The 14,279-nt window shown below is 40.2% G+C and overlaps 1 long non-coding RNA gene across 1 annotated transcript in view; it reads left to right on the top strand.

Moving 5' to 3' along the window:
- LOC131929911 (uncharacterized) overlaps window positions 1-3,376 on the top strand; it is a 9,105-nt gene extending 5,729 nt beyond the window's left edge. Inside the window, exons 6-8 of the long non-coding RNA XR_009384038.1 lie at window positions 1-92; window positions 279-361; window positions 2,688-3,376. The exon at window positions 1-92 is cut by the window's left edge and continues 26 nt beyond it. This is a non-coding gene — a long non-coding RNA (uncharacterized LOC131929911). The remainder of the gene's footprint in view (window positions 93-278; window positions 362-2,687) is intronic.
- Window positions 3,377-14,279: the final 10,903 nt, after the last annotated feature.

Below are 14,279 nucleotides of genomic sequence, written 5' to 3'. Positions count from 1 at the left end.
CTACTAAACCAAAATATGGATTGTGCTATTGAGATGTGTACCGATAAACAAACAAAAATGTTTTCACCAAATCCAAAAACCATCAACTGCACGTAAGTTCTTTATTCTTTAAAATAAATACTAAATTATTTTTATTTTTTAAAGCTAGAAATATTACAGAAATAATTTCGTTTTGAGGAAGATCGCTTGATTGTAAAATTTAATAACGATTATTTTTTATTCCTTGCCAATGTACATTCAATACAAAGTATAACAAACTAGCGGTTACATTTTTATAGTCTTTTAGAAGAGTATGGATCGTGTCTTGTGCAGTCGTGCCCATTGGTGTCTAATGACGTGCAAACTACCAAAGACCAGTGTGGTGAGTACGGTCGTGGAAATGTTTTGTGTTTGTCCTCATTCAAACATGTCCGACCAAGTTGATCGCTCGAATAATAGGCGCCGCCACAGAATGGGTGTTATACACGTTTAAACCTGGGACACAATTAAATGGGAGTCATGCACTTTTAGGTCAGGCGCCTCTTCACATAGGGAGATACACATATCTACGACACCAAAATTAAATGAGAGTCATACACTTTTAGACCAGGAACACAATTAAATGGGAGTCATACACTTTTAGACCTGGGACACAATTAAATGAGTGTCATGCTATTTTAGACCAGGCGCCACCACACTTATGGAGATTCACATATCTACGACACCAAAATCAGGACAGATGCCCTACTGAGTCTAATCTATTCAGGTTGTAGTTGTCATGTATAAGCGATAGACCAAGGAGACGCCACTGCCTTCTTAACTGATACCGAAGTAATTTATATCCTCGACCAAGGCAGACATTTCCTTTTAGTTTTGTGACTTACACAGAGTTTCTTCCAGGCATCTCTACGGGGGTGGGGGTGGGGGCAGAGCCGTGTCCCCCCCCCCCCCCCCCCCAAGAAAGTCTACCGCCCCCCGCCCGGAACGAGATGGATTTATATAGTAAACATACACTTTTACTAGTGTCCGCCCCCCCCCCCCCCCCGCAAAAAAAGTTAGACCGCCCCCCCCCCTCCGAGAAAAAAGTCTGGAAGAAACACTGACACTGGATTAACATCATTCAGACCACGGCGAGTTTCATAGAACTTAACTCTAAGGCCAAGTGAAATGACGGGATCTCCCCCACAGGCGAGCAAAAATATTGTGTCTCCCCAGTTGCCACTCTCTTTCCCTCCCCGCCCTACAGCGGCATCATGCGGGTTGGGTGATAAACCTTTCAGAGCGTGCAGGCTCTTGAACGGGATCCGAACTCCAGACTTTCGAGCTAGCCGTCTTCGAAGTTTTATTTCAGAAACTTTAAAGGAAGAGGGCTAGACACTTAAAGCTTACGGAGGAGCGGACACTGGTAGATTTTATATTTTAGAGATGGATTATATATTTTTTTCTATTTAATCCGAAGGGGGAGGGGGCGATACTAGAGATGCCTGTAAGAAACAGTGGTATATGGTGTGTCCCGCCCCCCCCCCCCCCCCCCCTCGAAACTCTCTCCCCGAACACACCGCCAAGTGAAATTTTATAAAGTGCTGTAAATGTATCTTTAATTACTAGTAGCTTTTGTTGTTATTGGTTTTTTAATCGGTTGTAGACATCTTCAGTTATTGATTTTTGTTTTTGCTGTTTGATTTTAATTTTGCTTTGTTTTCCATAGATTTTCATTTATTGATTTTACTTTGGATCTGTTTTACATAGATCTTAACGGCAATATTTTACTATGGGGCTGTTTTGCATAGATCTTCATTGACTGATTTTATTTGGATATGTATTGCATAGATCTTTATTGATTTATTTTATTTGGATAAGTCTAGCATAGATCTTAATTGCAATGTTTTACTTTGGATGTGTTTTGCATAGATATAAACTGCAATATTTTACTTTCGATCTGTTTGCATAGATCTTAACAGCAATATTTTATTTGGATCTGTTTTGCATAGACTTTTATTGACTGATTTTATTTGGATATGTTTTGCATAAATCTTGACTGCAATATTTTACTTTGGATCTTTTTTGCATAAATCTTAATTGCTTGATTTTATTTTTTACCTGTTTTGCATAGATCTTCATTGATTTATTTTATTTGGATCTGTTTTGTATAGATCTTGACTGCAATATTTTATTTGGATCTGTTTTGTATAGATCGTAACGGCAATATTTTATTTGGATCTGTTTTGTATAGATCTTAACTGCAATATTTTATTTTGGTCTGTTTTGCATAGATCTTAAATGAATGATTTTATTTTTGACCTGTTTCGCACAGGTCTTCATTGATTGATTTTATTGGATTTGTTTTGCATAGATCTTAACTGCAATATTTTATTTGGGTCTGTTTTGTATAGATTTCAACTGCAATATTTTATTTGGATCTGTTTTGTATAGATCTTAACTGCAATATTTTATTTAGATCTGTTTTGAATAGATCTTGACTGCAATATTTTACTTTGGATCTGTTTTGAAAAGATCTTAACTGCAATATTTTATTTGGGTCTGTTTTGTATAGATCTTAACTGCAATATTTTATTTTGGTCTGTTTTGTATAGATCTTAACTGCAATATTTTATTTGGGTCTGTTTTGAAAAGATCTCAACTGAATTATTTTATTTTGGTCTGTTTTGTGAGGATCTTAACTGCAATATTTTACTATGAATCAACAGGTGAAGCCAGCAGAGTACTCCTCTCCTCCACTGTTCTTCTGGTTGGGATTCTCCTCAGAATTTTGGCCTGAACAAATTTTGACTGTTGAATAAATCCGTCCTACTCTTGTTCTGCTATTTTCGGTAAATGACTCAACTGTCTACACAAAGAAATATTTCTTGATTTGAACTTACTTTTTATTTAATTTTTAAATTTCAAAAACGTTAGAAATCTCATCATTGATGCGAACGAATTTTAAAGTCTTGGTTATTTTTTTGCCATCAAAGTTTTGTTTATATTTGTTGTATTGATTTGAAATGATCTTTTAGTGTAAAATTGTTGATGAATACCGAGCTCGTAGTATGAAAAGATCTGAATTTTTTTAAACATTATTCACCTATACATACGGTAATATTTATTATACATATATCAGTATATCAAGACAACTTTGAATATTTTAATTTAAAAACAAATTATTTAATAGGCTAAAATTTTATGTTTCGGGTAATAATTTATAGAGTTAATATTAATTATTTTTAACAGAACAATGTTATTGTCAACAACATTCCAAATTTTGTAATTGATGTATTATATTACATTCTTGAATTATTTAAGACAAACTGTGATATTTTAAAATATTTTTTAAACGCTTAAAATTACTTTTTTGTACAAATATTAAATTTTATTTAATAAAATATATTATTCTTGCAAAGTTTGGTTTAGATTTATTCTTTACTTCGCACTTAAATGTTTGAATGTAACAGACGCATTTTAATTATACATCAATCTATTTGTTGATATGCTGCCTTTATGTATAGTTCAAACTCCACTTTTCAAAAATGTTTGCAACCGGGAGTTTTGTTTTCCTTGCATTTCTAAATTAAGCACTTAAATAATATGGAAATAGTGTCTAAAAAATGCTGAGAATTATGATAGCAATTGCTTTTTTTACCATTATGGTGTATTTAGAAAAATATATATATATATATAGAACTGATAGATCGATAGCCTATAGCTCACTAATTTAAAATTTAATGCACCATATTGTCAGTCCTAGCTATAAAACTATATATAACTAGATCTCGGTCTCTGAAAATGTTATAGTAAAGTTCCCCTTCCAAACTTGATTGTCTTTATGACCTCGGCGTATGACGGCGCCTTTACTCTCCATCACAGTTGGGTGGACTCAGGGACGGTCTATTGGCTTGAACCCGAATTACGAACTCGATACTTACGCGTTAGCAGTCTAGCTCTCTACCACTAGGCCACTCCATCCCATGAAAATATTATATACATCACTGGCCAACATTTCTGTTGACCTCTTACGAAGCATAGGGACACAACCACACCTCTCAATCATTCTCAGGAGTTGATTTTTTTTTCCTTCAAGTTGGGTTCTTGCCATAAACTCTACTTAAAAAAATATTGTTTACACACTTTTGTTGGTTACATTTTTAAAGTTTTCAGTAGCAGGTTCTTGTTTTATGGTGTAAGTCATCTATCCCCACTCTCAACCCTCCACTTTATTCTGACGTGCAATGGGCGAGATGTCCACAACAGTTAATCTAGGCTAAGTTAATTTTAGAACAGGAAGCAAAGAACACAACTGGCAACAAACTGGTAACAAACGGGCAACAAACTGGCAACAAACTGGCAATAAGCTGGCAACAAGCTGGCAACAAACTGGCAACAATCTGGCAACAAACTGGCAACAAACTGGCAACAAACTGGCAACAAGCTGGCAACAAGCTGGCAACAAACTGGCAACAATCTGGCAACAAACTGGCAACAGACATTTTAAAAAATTGACCAGTACTCAAGAGATATGTTGGACGACGAGGCCTAGCGGTAGAGCGCTAGATTGCTAACTCTAAAGTCTCGAGTTCGAATCCGGGTTCAAGTCAGTAGATCTTCCTTGAATTCACCCAGCTCTAATGTGTACCAAACGGGTGTTAGGCAAAGTAAAGGCGTCTAGGCATAGTGCTGACCATAATAATCCCTTCATATACCGAACTCTACTAAACTTGCCCCATGGACCGTCAGGTTCGAAAAGTAAACTTCTCTTACTTGTCAAGAGATAATAATCATAACTAAAAATAGTTTTAATGGAAGTAGTACCACATATGTAAAGAGTTATACTTAAAGATCGCACACCATCTTTTTTCATCTCAATACTAAGATAAACAATTTTAAGAGACGACGTGGTCAGACTGCAGATTGCATGCCTGCCAACCCAAAAGTCTGGAGTTCGAATCCTAGGCTTGAATCCGTCCAGCTCTTGTAGGTTCCAAACTCGAGCTGGGGAAGTTAAGGCACTGATATGCCGAGGACATAGAAATAATTTAATCTTACGTAAAAGAATTACATAACCTAAAATATTCCCAAGCTGCCATACACATGAAAAACAATACACAATCAATTACCTTTAATGGCTTAAGAATCATTAACACGGAATATGAATTTACTGGAAATTCTGAATCAGAAGCAATAAATATAATATATTCGAATAATGACAAAACATTTTCAATCATGTCGATTATCTACTTTAGTGAAAAGTAAAGTTTCCCTTTCAAACCTGACGGTCTATGGGGCAAGTGAAGAAGAGTGAAGACCTCGGCATATGAAGAGATAGTGTGGTCAGCACTATGCCCAGCCGCCTTTACTTTCCCTAACGCGAGTTAGGTACATATTAGAGTTGGGTGGACTCAAGGACGGTCTACTAACTTGAACCCGGATTCGAACTCGAGAATTACGGGTTAACAGTCAACATCTCTTCCGCTAGAACTCAAGCGATAACGGTAGCGATAGCGATAACGAATACCAATACCAATAACAATAACCAAAATGATAATCATAACAGTAACCGTAACAGCAATCATAATTATAATCATAACCATAACCACAATCATAACAACAATAACAGCCATAACATCCATAATAACCATAATAAAAATCGTAACAACCATAACCACAACCATAACCACAACCATAACCATAAACATAATACTAAGTATAACCCTAACCTATCCCTATCTCCATATTTATCACTAACCCTATTAGATTTGTCAATTATTATTATTCGACAGACATTTAATTTCTTACTGCAGATTTTCTTCAGGGTACAAGATTCAGAATGTAAATTAATTGACCCGGAAAGTAATAGCAGGGGGTAATAGACAGGGGGGATAATTCACAGAGGGTTATGTCCCTCTCCAGGTCAAGACATTTGATTATATTATCCTAAACTTCAACCATATCCCTATTCCTATATCTAGCACTGAACCTATCCCGGTTAGGTTTGGGGGTTTATTAGTAATAAATAGGGGGGTAATGTCCTATAGTAGGTTTTTTGAAGGGGGTAATGACCTACAGCAGGTTTTTGGAGAGGGTAATGTCCTATAGCAGGTTGGGGGGGGGGGGAGTAATGTCTTATAGCAGGTTTTTGGAGGGGGTAATATACAGAGCGATACGCAGAGGTTGCAGGGGAAAGTGTACATGCCAGTGTATGTGAATGTGTATGTATGCCCGTGTGTCCCTGAGTCCACCCACCTCTAATAATTACCTGTTACACGATATTGCGAGCAAAGGGACTTCTATGCTTGTACTAACCATATTATCCCGGTTTATGCTAAGTTCAACTATTGTTTATAATCCTTGTAAGAGAATATGATTTTATATTGGTATACCGCAATAGCTGTAATTTACATCAACCGAGACTTGTTTTAAATCTTATTTTATAAATACAGGGTAAGCGCGTCATGACTTGTTACTAAATTTAGAGTTACAAAGCTTGAAATATAAACACCAGTGGCACCTCTAGTTTTGAGATGACCTTGTTCAAAGAAAATATTTGTCGCATAGAAGCAGGTTAATGTCACATGTCAGAGGCGTAGCGAGGGCGTGGCGGGGGTTGCGGGCCACACCGGGTGACATCATTTAAGGGGGTGACATCAAGACAAACAGTTGCATAAGAAAAATGCATGTTTGCCAATTTAATTAATAATTAATTAAAGTTAAATAGTCTTTTAAGCAGTGGCGTAGCGAGGTCGGGTGTCACCCGGTGCGGCATTTAATGGTGTCACCCCCCAGAGGCGTAGCGACCCTTCCCGGGGGCAAACTTTCAAGTTTTCGATTTGCACTCCCCCTCAAACTTTCGATTTGCACCCCCCCCCCCTCAAGTTTTTCTCTATATATTTTGCTATTTCTTGCCTTGGTGTCACCCCCCTAAATGGTGTCACCCGGTGCGGTCCACACACCCCGCCCCCCCCCCCCTCGCTACGCCCCTGCTTTTAAGTATAAATCAACAATTATAACAACAATTATAAACATCATTACTATTACGTCTGCATTGATTAAAGCTGATAAACATAGGTGTACTAGTATGTGGCTTATATTTAAATTTTAGGCCTATGTAGGCCGATACACAAACACACACAGACACACACACATATACGTTGTTTCTTTAGGGCGGGGGGAGGTGACACCACGAATTGCCGCAGCGGGTGACACCCGACCTAGCGACGCCATTTTCACATGTGGTATCGTTGCAAAATGAATGGTTAAGACAAGTCTGTGTTCGTTTTACCATCTGTATCTTACAATCTAGTTAGAGAAATTTTCTGAATAAACAAGCACAGAACGCTTAAATACCAATACTTGAAGCAAGTTAACATAGCGTATTTAAAAAAAACAGAAGCACATTATTGTCACTCGCGGAAGTTGTTTTTTTTTTGTTTCTGTTTTAATGTGACCTGAATCTCTGTACAGGCGCGCAGTGTGAAACATGCCTAAGCGTGTTGTTGTTGTGGAGCGCCAAGTTTAGCGTGACTTGGGCAGGGCTACCTCTACTGTCATTACTTTGTTTTATAAAATGTATTCGGCGCTCATGTGACGTAGGGGTGATGTACAAGTGAGTGTAATTGCATTGGTTGCTGGGGGGTGGAAAGTCATCCATAAATGACGTCACGCATTACTCCCCCCCCCCTTTACGTCACACATCGTCACGAAGAGCCAGACCTACCTTAAATGACGTCACACCTCAGCCTACCAGCCGCTCAAAATTGCAGTTAAATTTTGTTAAACATACATTTCCTTCTAAAATATTGACTAATCTCGTCAACATTGAGTTTATTAATCAATTTTTATTACAATTTACATTAACAGTTTTCTAAAACGCAAAATGGGAACTAAAATTCAGCTTCTGACATTACCTTTTTAAAATGTAAAAATGTGACGTCACACTATCTATCCTTCCCCCAATCCCCCTCATCACTACCCACACTAGACTCACACACACAACTACCCACACTAGACACACACACACAACTAACCACACTAGACTCACACTTAACCACCCACTCTAGACTCAAACACACAGCTACCCAAAATAGACACACGCACAACTACCCACACTAGACACACACACACAACTACCCACACTAGACACAACAACCCACACTAGACACACACACAACTACCCACACTAGACCCACACTAGACTCTCTCACACACCCATTAGCAAAGTCAACAATAGTCGCAAATAAATTGCCTATAAAGTATAGAGTTTAAAGCACAGGCTACAAAAATGAAATGGAATGAAAGAATTAAAATATTAGTTTACCATTAATAGAAAATTACGTGTTACGTCATGTTTAGATTTTTCTGCTGCTATGTGAGGGTGGGGGGGAGTTGCAGAGTCTCTTCCAGACTTTTTTCTCCGAGGGGGGGGGGGGGGGGAATTGACATTTTGTTCGGGGGGGGGGGGGGTCGGTAGACTTTCTTCGGGGAGGGGGGGGGGGGGGGCGCAGAGGCGTAGCGACCCTTCCCGGCGCCCGGGGACAAACTTTTCGATGTGTACCCCCCCTCAAGATTTCGATTAGCACACACCCCGCCCCCTAAAAATTTCGATTTGCACCCACCCCCCTCAAACTTTCAATTTCCACCCCCCTCAACCTTTCAATTTATTTTTCCAACCCATTTTGACGCCCCCGCTACTGGGGGGGGGGGCGCTCTAAAAATTAAAGAAATCTGTTTCGTGTGGTTTTCTAGATAGGATGAGGTTAGCTCTCTGAAAGTTTTAGTAGTTTAAATTTGATTTGGATATCGACATGCGTTAATGTATGACTGTAAATAGAGTGGTCTTATTTAAAAAACCCGGGCTGGGGAGGTTATTTATAGCCTATGGTTTCAATATGGTGAATATTTTATTTTGGACTTTATTCCTCTATTCTTTTAAAAATACTTTGTACTAGCTGCTTGATTAAACAATACTGTAGAACGAACGGTTAGTAACACTAAAATCTCGTGTTAGGTTCTCATATGGACCCCTGTATGATGTTCCTGAGTCCACTCATCTTAAATGGATACCTGGTCGTGTTGGGAAAAGTAAAGGCGACTAGACATAGACTGACCATCTTTGACGTCACGAAAAAAAAGGTAAACTATAATTTACCTGCCCTCTTGACCATCAAGTCCGAGATGGTATGTTTACTTTTGTTTATACAAAAGGGCTCAAGCTAAAAAGTCTTGACTATAGATATTCCGTCAACTGGTCTTATAACGATAATGTTTCCAACTACATATACAGGGTCACGATAAATAGTTTTCTCGGCAAAACGACATCTGTTAAAAGCGCTCCCATGATAACAATGACAGACCAAAAGTTCCCATCAACATAATTCTGCCGACATATGAGACTCGCCAATATTAAGCTCAGAACATCCGGGCTCTTAAAAATAGGCCACCACCACCCCCTCCCCCCCAGCACGCAACGCGGATAACTAGGGCGCATTACATTACGGCTCCAGAAATTACGTCTCTCTGACAAGTTACTAATGTAGAGCCGGCAAACGAGTTATTCTGAAATTTCGGTAAGAGTTGTTAATAAACCACAACAGTCGGTACAGTTCGAGGTGACCCGCTGAGACATGCACACGCAAACAACAACATAAATGTTGAGCGGCCGGCACATAAATGTCAGATGTGGCCCTTAAGTACACACCACACCCTGCCCCGTTAGGAAATATAAAGTCTGGGCTGACAAAAGAATTTTATTTTTACAATTCCAATACATTAAATATTGACGACTTCACACACACACACACACACACATACACACACACGCACACACACACACACACAATGCTCAGACACACACACATGCGCACTTAGGCGCATATAGACTAAGACAATCATAGAAACACAAAGATAGACACACACACACACACACACACACAAGCAGTCTAAACTCTCAGCGACATAGGACAGATATACATGTAATTTTTACCTGTTTCTCTCCACGCCCTCCCCACCTGTACTCGGCAAGTGAAAAAAAATAAATGAACTCCTAGATCTAGTCTCATGAATAAACAAATAGAAGACGATAATATAAATGTCAGTCTTCTAACTTCAGTTAAATAATTAAATTTTAATATTGTGTCTGGTTAAAGTGAACCTTTCATCCATCTGCCACTGTAGTTTGGAAAATAAAAGGCTGACAGACAGACGGACGGACAGAAGGACAGACGGAAAGACGGACAGACGGACAGACGGACAGACGGACAGAAGGACAGACGGACAGACAGACAGACACACACAGAGACACAGAGACACAGAGACACAGAGACACCCAGACACACAGTCACACAGACACACAGACACACAGACACACAGACACACAGACACACAAACACACAGACACACAGACACACAGACGCACAGACACACAGACACACAGACACACAGACACACAGACACACAGATACACAGACAGACGCACGTGATCTGACACAGGGATATGACACAAAAATTAAATGACGAGAAACGTGTATCGAATTGGTTGGATATTTTATAATAGCAAAAATAAAAAAAACCTAGTGAGGGTTGTGAGTGGAAGTGAGGGTAAGAATACTTCTGGTGTGTGAGGTGAGTGGAAGTGTGGGAGAGAATAGTGCTGGGATGTGGGGTGAGTGGAAGTGTGCGGGTAATAGTGCTGGAGTGTGAGGTGCGTGGAAGTGTGGGGGAGACAGTGTTGGAGTGTGAGGTGAGTGGAAGTGTGGGAGAGAATCGTGTTGGAGTGTGAGGTGAGTGGAAGTGTGGGGGAGAATAGTGTTGGAGTGTGAGGTGAGTGGAAGTGTGCGGGTAATAGTGCTGGAGTGTGAGGTGCGTGGAAGTGTGGGGGAGAATAGTGTTGGAGTGTGAGGTGAGTGGAAGTGTGGGAGAGAATCGTGTTGGAGTGTGAGGTGAGTGGAAGTGTGGGGGAGAATAGTGCTGGAGTGTGAGGTGAGTGGAAGTGTGGGGGAGAATAGTGTTGGAGTGTGAGGTGAGTGGAAGTGTGGGAGAGAATCGTGTTGGAGTGTGAGGTGAGTGGAAGTGTGGGGGAGAATAGTACTGGAGTGTGAGGTGTGTGGAAGTGTGGGGGAGAATAGTGCTGGAGTGTGAGGTGAGTGGAAGTGTGGGGGAGAATAGTGCTGGAGTGTGAGGTGAGTGGAAGTGTGGGGGAGAATAGTGCTGGAGTGTGAGGTGAGTTAAAGGTGTGGAGTGCTAGCAGAGTATACGAGAGTTAGGGGGGAAGGGGGGGGGGGGTGACCAGAGGATTAAAATGTTACATAACGTCATCGAGTACATATCAATAGTAACAGTCTTGTAGTTTCAATTTAAAATTTACAAAACATAAAACTACCAAAGTGTTAGTATATCATACATAAAATCGTAGGTGGAGGAGTGACACCCTAGTGACGACATTGGTTTGGAAATATTGAAGGGGGCACACCACATTTATCCACTGTTTGTAAATTTTGAATGTATATATTAAGCGCCCACAAAAATACTTACCAAGGGACACCATCCATGCATTATCCGCCCCTGCGCTAGAGGAACTACCACACCCTGGCTAGTGACGTCACTGCACAAAACAAACAAAGCTGCCAGTTATTGTTTATCACCCGTGTTGATATCTTATAATTCAGACGCCTGTCTGTCATAAGTTTTAATGTGAAGAGGAATCCCACGGTCACCCCTTGTCGTAACCCCTCTCGTATTTGTGCGAAACATTCATTTTGACGAGGGGTCGCTACTCATGTCGTGACAGTATAAAACAATCAACTAGAAGCGAGAGTCACGTCCCTTGCTGTATGACAATAAATGACAATCTCGTAGCTCGGGTGTGTGCCTGCTTATGTGACATTTAAAACGCGGGGATAGGTACATGTCACCGTGACATGCCAAGGCTAGTCGTAATTAACAGGTGAAATAAATAAATAAATCGTTGCATAAACAAACCAAGCCCACTGAGTATTTTTAATCCTGGACAACTACTAAGAGCTGAAATGAAGTTATTTTTAGAAAACGTATTAAAACTATCTAGTCTCATTTTTTTTTAAACGTAGTCTTGCGTCAAAATGTATATAAGTTTGAACCCCATTATTCTACGAAATGTGTAGAAGTTCAATAATTGGAGTGCCTGAAAATGTCCGGTTAAGTAAGACAGAAGTCGTATTTCCTAGTATGTCTAAGCATTCTATAGATCAGGGGTCTCCAAACTACGGCCCGCGGGCCGTATGCGGCCAGCGAAGTCCTCTCATCCGGCCCGCGGAGATCTTTTTGGCCAAGAAAAACGTTTGTTGGTGATGGCTGAAGAACTTTGCGCAGAAAAAATCAAAGACATGCCTGGAAGAAACTGCTCCCCCCCCCCCTCCCAATTGAAATTCGATAGTTAATGCGGCCCTCGGACTGAAAAGTTTGGAGACCCCTGCTATAGATTGTTAGAATTCCTAACAGACAACCCGGCTAAATGTTGAATAATATCCTATATGAATTTTCTCTGTATGAGACCGGTATTTATGTTTTTTTTTTAAAAAGATTGAGTAAGACAAGATATTGAATAACCCGTCACGTTTTGTAGACAAGCAAGCAGTATTTATAGGGAAGTAAACGTTAGCAAATCTAAGGCGACAATGATTGAAGTGTAAGGAGAACAATGATGCTCTTACACACATCGCAGAAACTTTAGATGAAAGCTAACCACAGCCATGGCCTCATAGCCACAGTCAAAGCCTTAGCCATAGCCAAAGCCATAGCCATAGCCACCGCCATAGCCATTGCCACAGCCAGAGTTTCTTCCAGGCATCTCTTCGGGGGGGGGGGGGGGGGGGTTGGATCCCAACGAGATGGAATTTATGTAGAAACATATACTTTTACCAGTGTCGTCGTCGTCGGCGTCCCCCCCCCCGTCCCCGTCCCCGTCCCCCCCCCCCCGTCCCCGTCCCCGTCCCCCCCCCCCCCGGTGAAAAAAGTCTGGAAGAAGCACTGGCAACAGTTACATATCCACAGCTAATAAATATTTTACACGGTGCGTTAAATAAACTATTTGGTTTAGTCAGGGGCGTAGCGAGGGGGGGGGCGGGGGCGGGGGGAGGACCGCACCGGGTGACACCATTTAGGGGGTGACACCAAGGCAAAAAAATAGCAAAATATATAGAGAAAAACTTGGGGGGGGTGCAAATCGAAAGTTTGAGGGGGGGTGCAAATCGAAAATTTGAAAGTTCGTCCCCGGGAAGGGTCGCTACGCCTCTGGGGTGCCTCTTAAGTGCCGCACCGGGTGACACCCGACCTCGCTACGCCACTAGGTTCAGTTATCATTGAAAGCAGATTTGATTATTTACAATTCTTGTTTCTTTACCCTCTAGTACTCTAGAGATGGGCGCGTCATTTTTTTCCTTCTATCTATTAAAGCTGCTGTTTATTACATCACCGCATATTTTAATAGAAATTTTGTGAACTTTGTACTTCACAACTGCTCTAAAATTTCTCGACTGGGCCGAAAATACGATGATTCCTGCTTCGGCGTAACAAGGGTAGAGATGGTGGGGTGGCCGCCCCACACACTTAACCTAACCTACGGGGAGCGCCAAACGGGTATTTAAAAAAAAAAAAAGAACAAAAGCTCATTCTTTGCTTCATTGCTGAAGTCTACTCGACGTTTTGCTTTGCCTTCCTGACTGATTTAACTGTTTTCCACATCAGCTTTGTGACATCATAATTTTAAAAAACCAACCTTTCCTAATAGGAAAAAGGCGAATATTCGCAAAGTTGAACATTTTTTAATGTTTTAAAAAACTAAAGGGAAAGGACGTGAAATTGATAGTTCGCCCCGGGCGTCGGAATAGGTCACCGCGGCTTTGGATTAAGACGGTTTTGTTTTTCTTGACTCAACTTTAACCCCAAAACTAGTGCATATATAAAGGTAAGCAACTCGATGTAATCCGCAGTACAAACAAGAGTTATCGTGACTATCCTGTGTGTATAGATATTTATTTTATTAATTTTAAATGAAAAATGTTGGTATTTCTTCCGATCGATATACTTATTCCCACATTAGATTCACCTAAACGATATTCTTATCTTTAAAAAAAAAAACCACCACTCTTAAGCAATTGTTCAACACAATAATTTTGAGTAACCCCTGTCATACTGAACCTCATGACCAATTTTTAAATAAAACAATAGACCTAATCTCCAGAATAACTTTTTTAATTTTTCCAGTTTCGTTAAGTGAAGACTTATAAAAGTTTTATTGTTAATTTTAATTGGCGCACTTACATAGTTATGTTAAG

This window comes from Physella acuta, unplaced genomic scaffold, assembly GCF_028476545.2.
Source record: "Physella acuta isolate Inbredline_101_S28 unplaced genomic scaffold, ASM2847654v3 ptg001691l, whole genome shotgun sequence".
In the NCBI taxonomy this organism is placed as follows: Eukaryota; Metazoa; Mollusca; class Gastropoda; family Physidae; genus Physella; species Physella acuta.
Note: the sequence above shows the minus strand (reverse complement) of the source record. Positions and strands in the feature narration are given on the sequence as shown.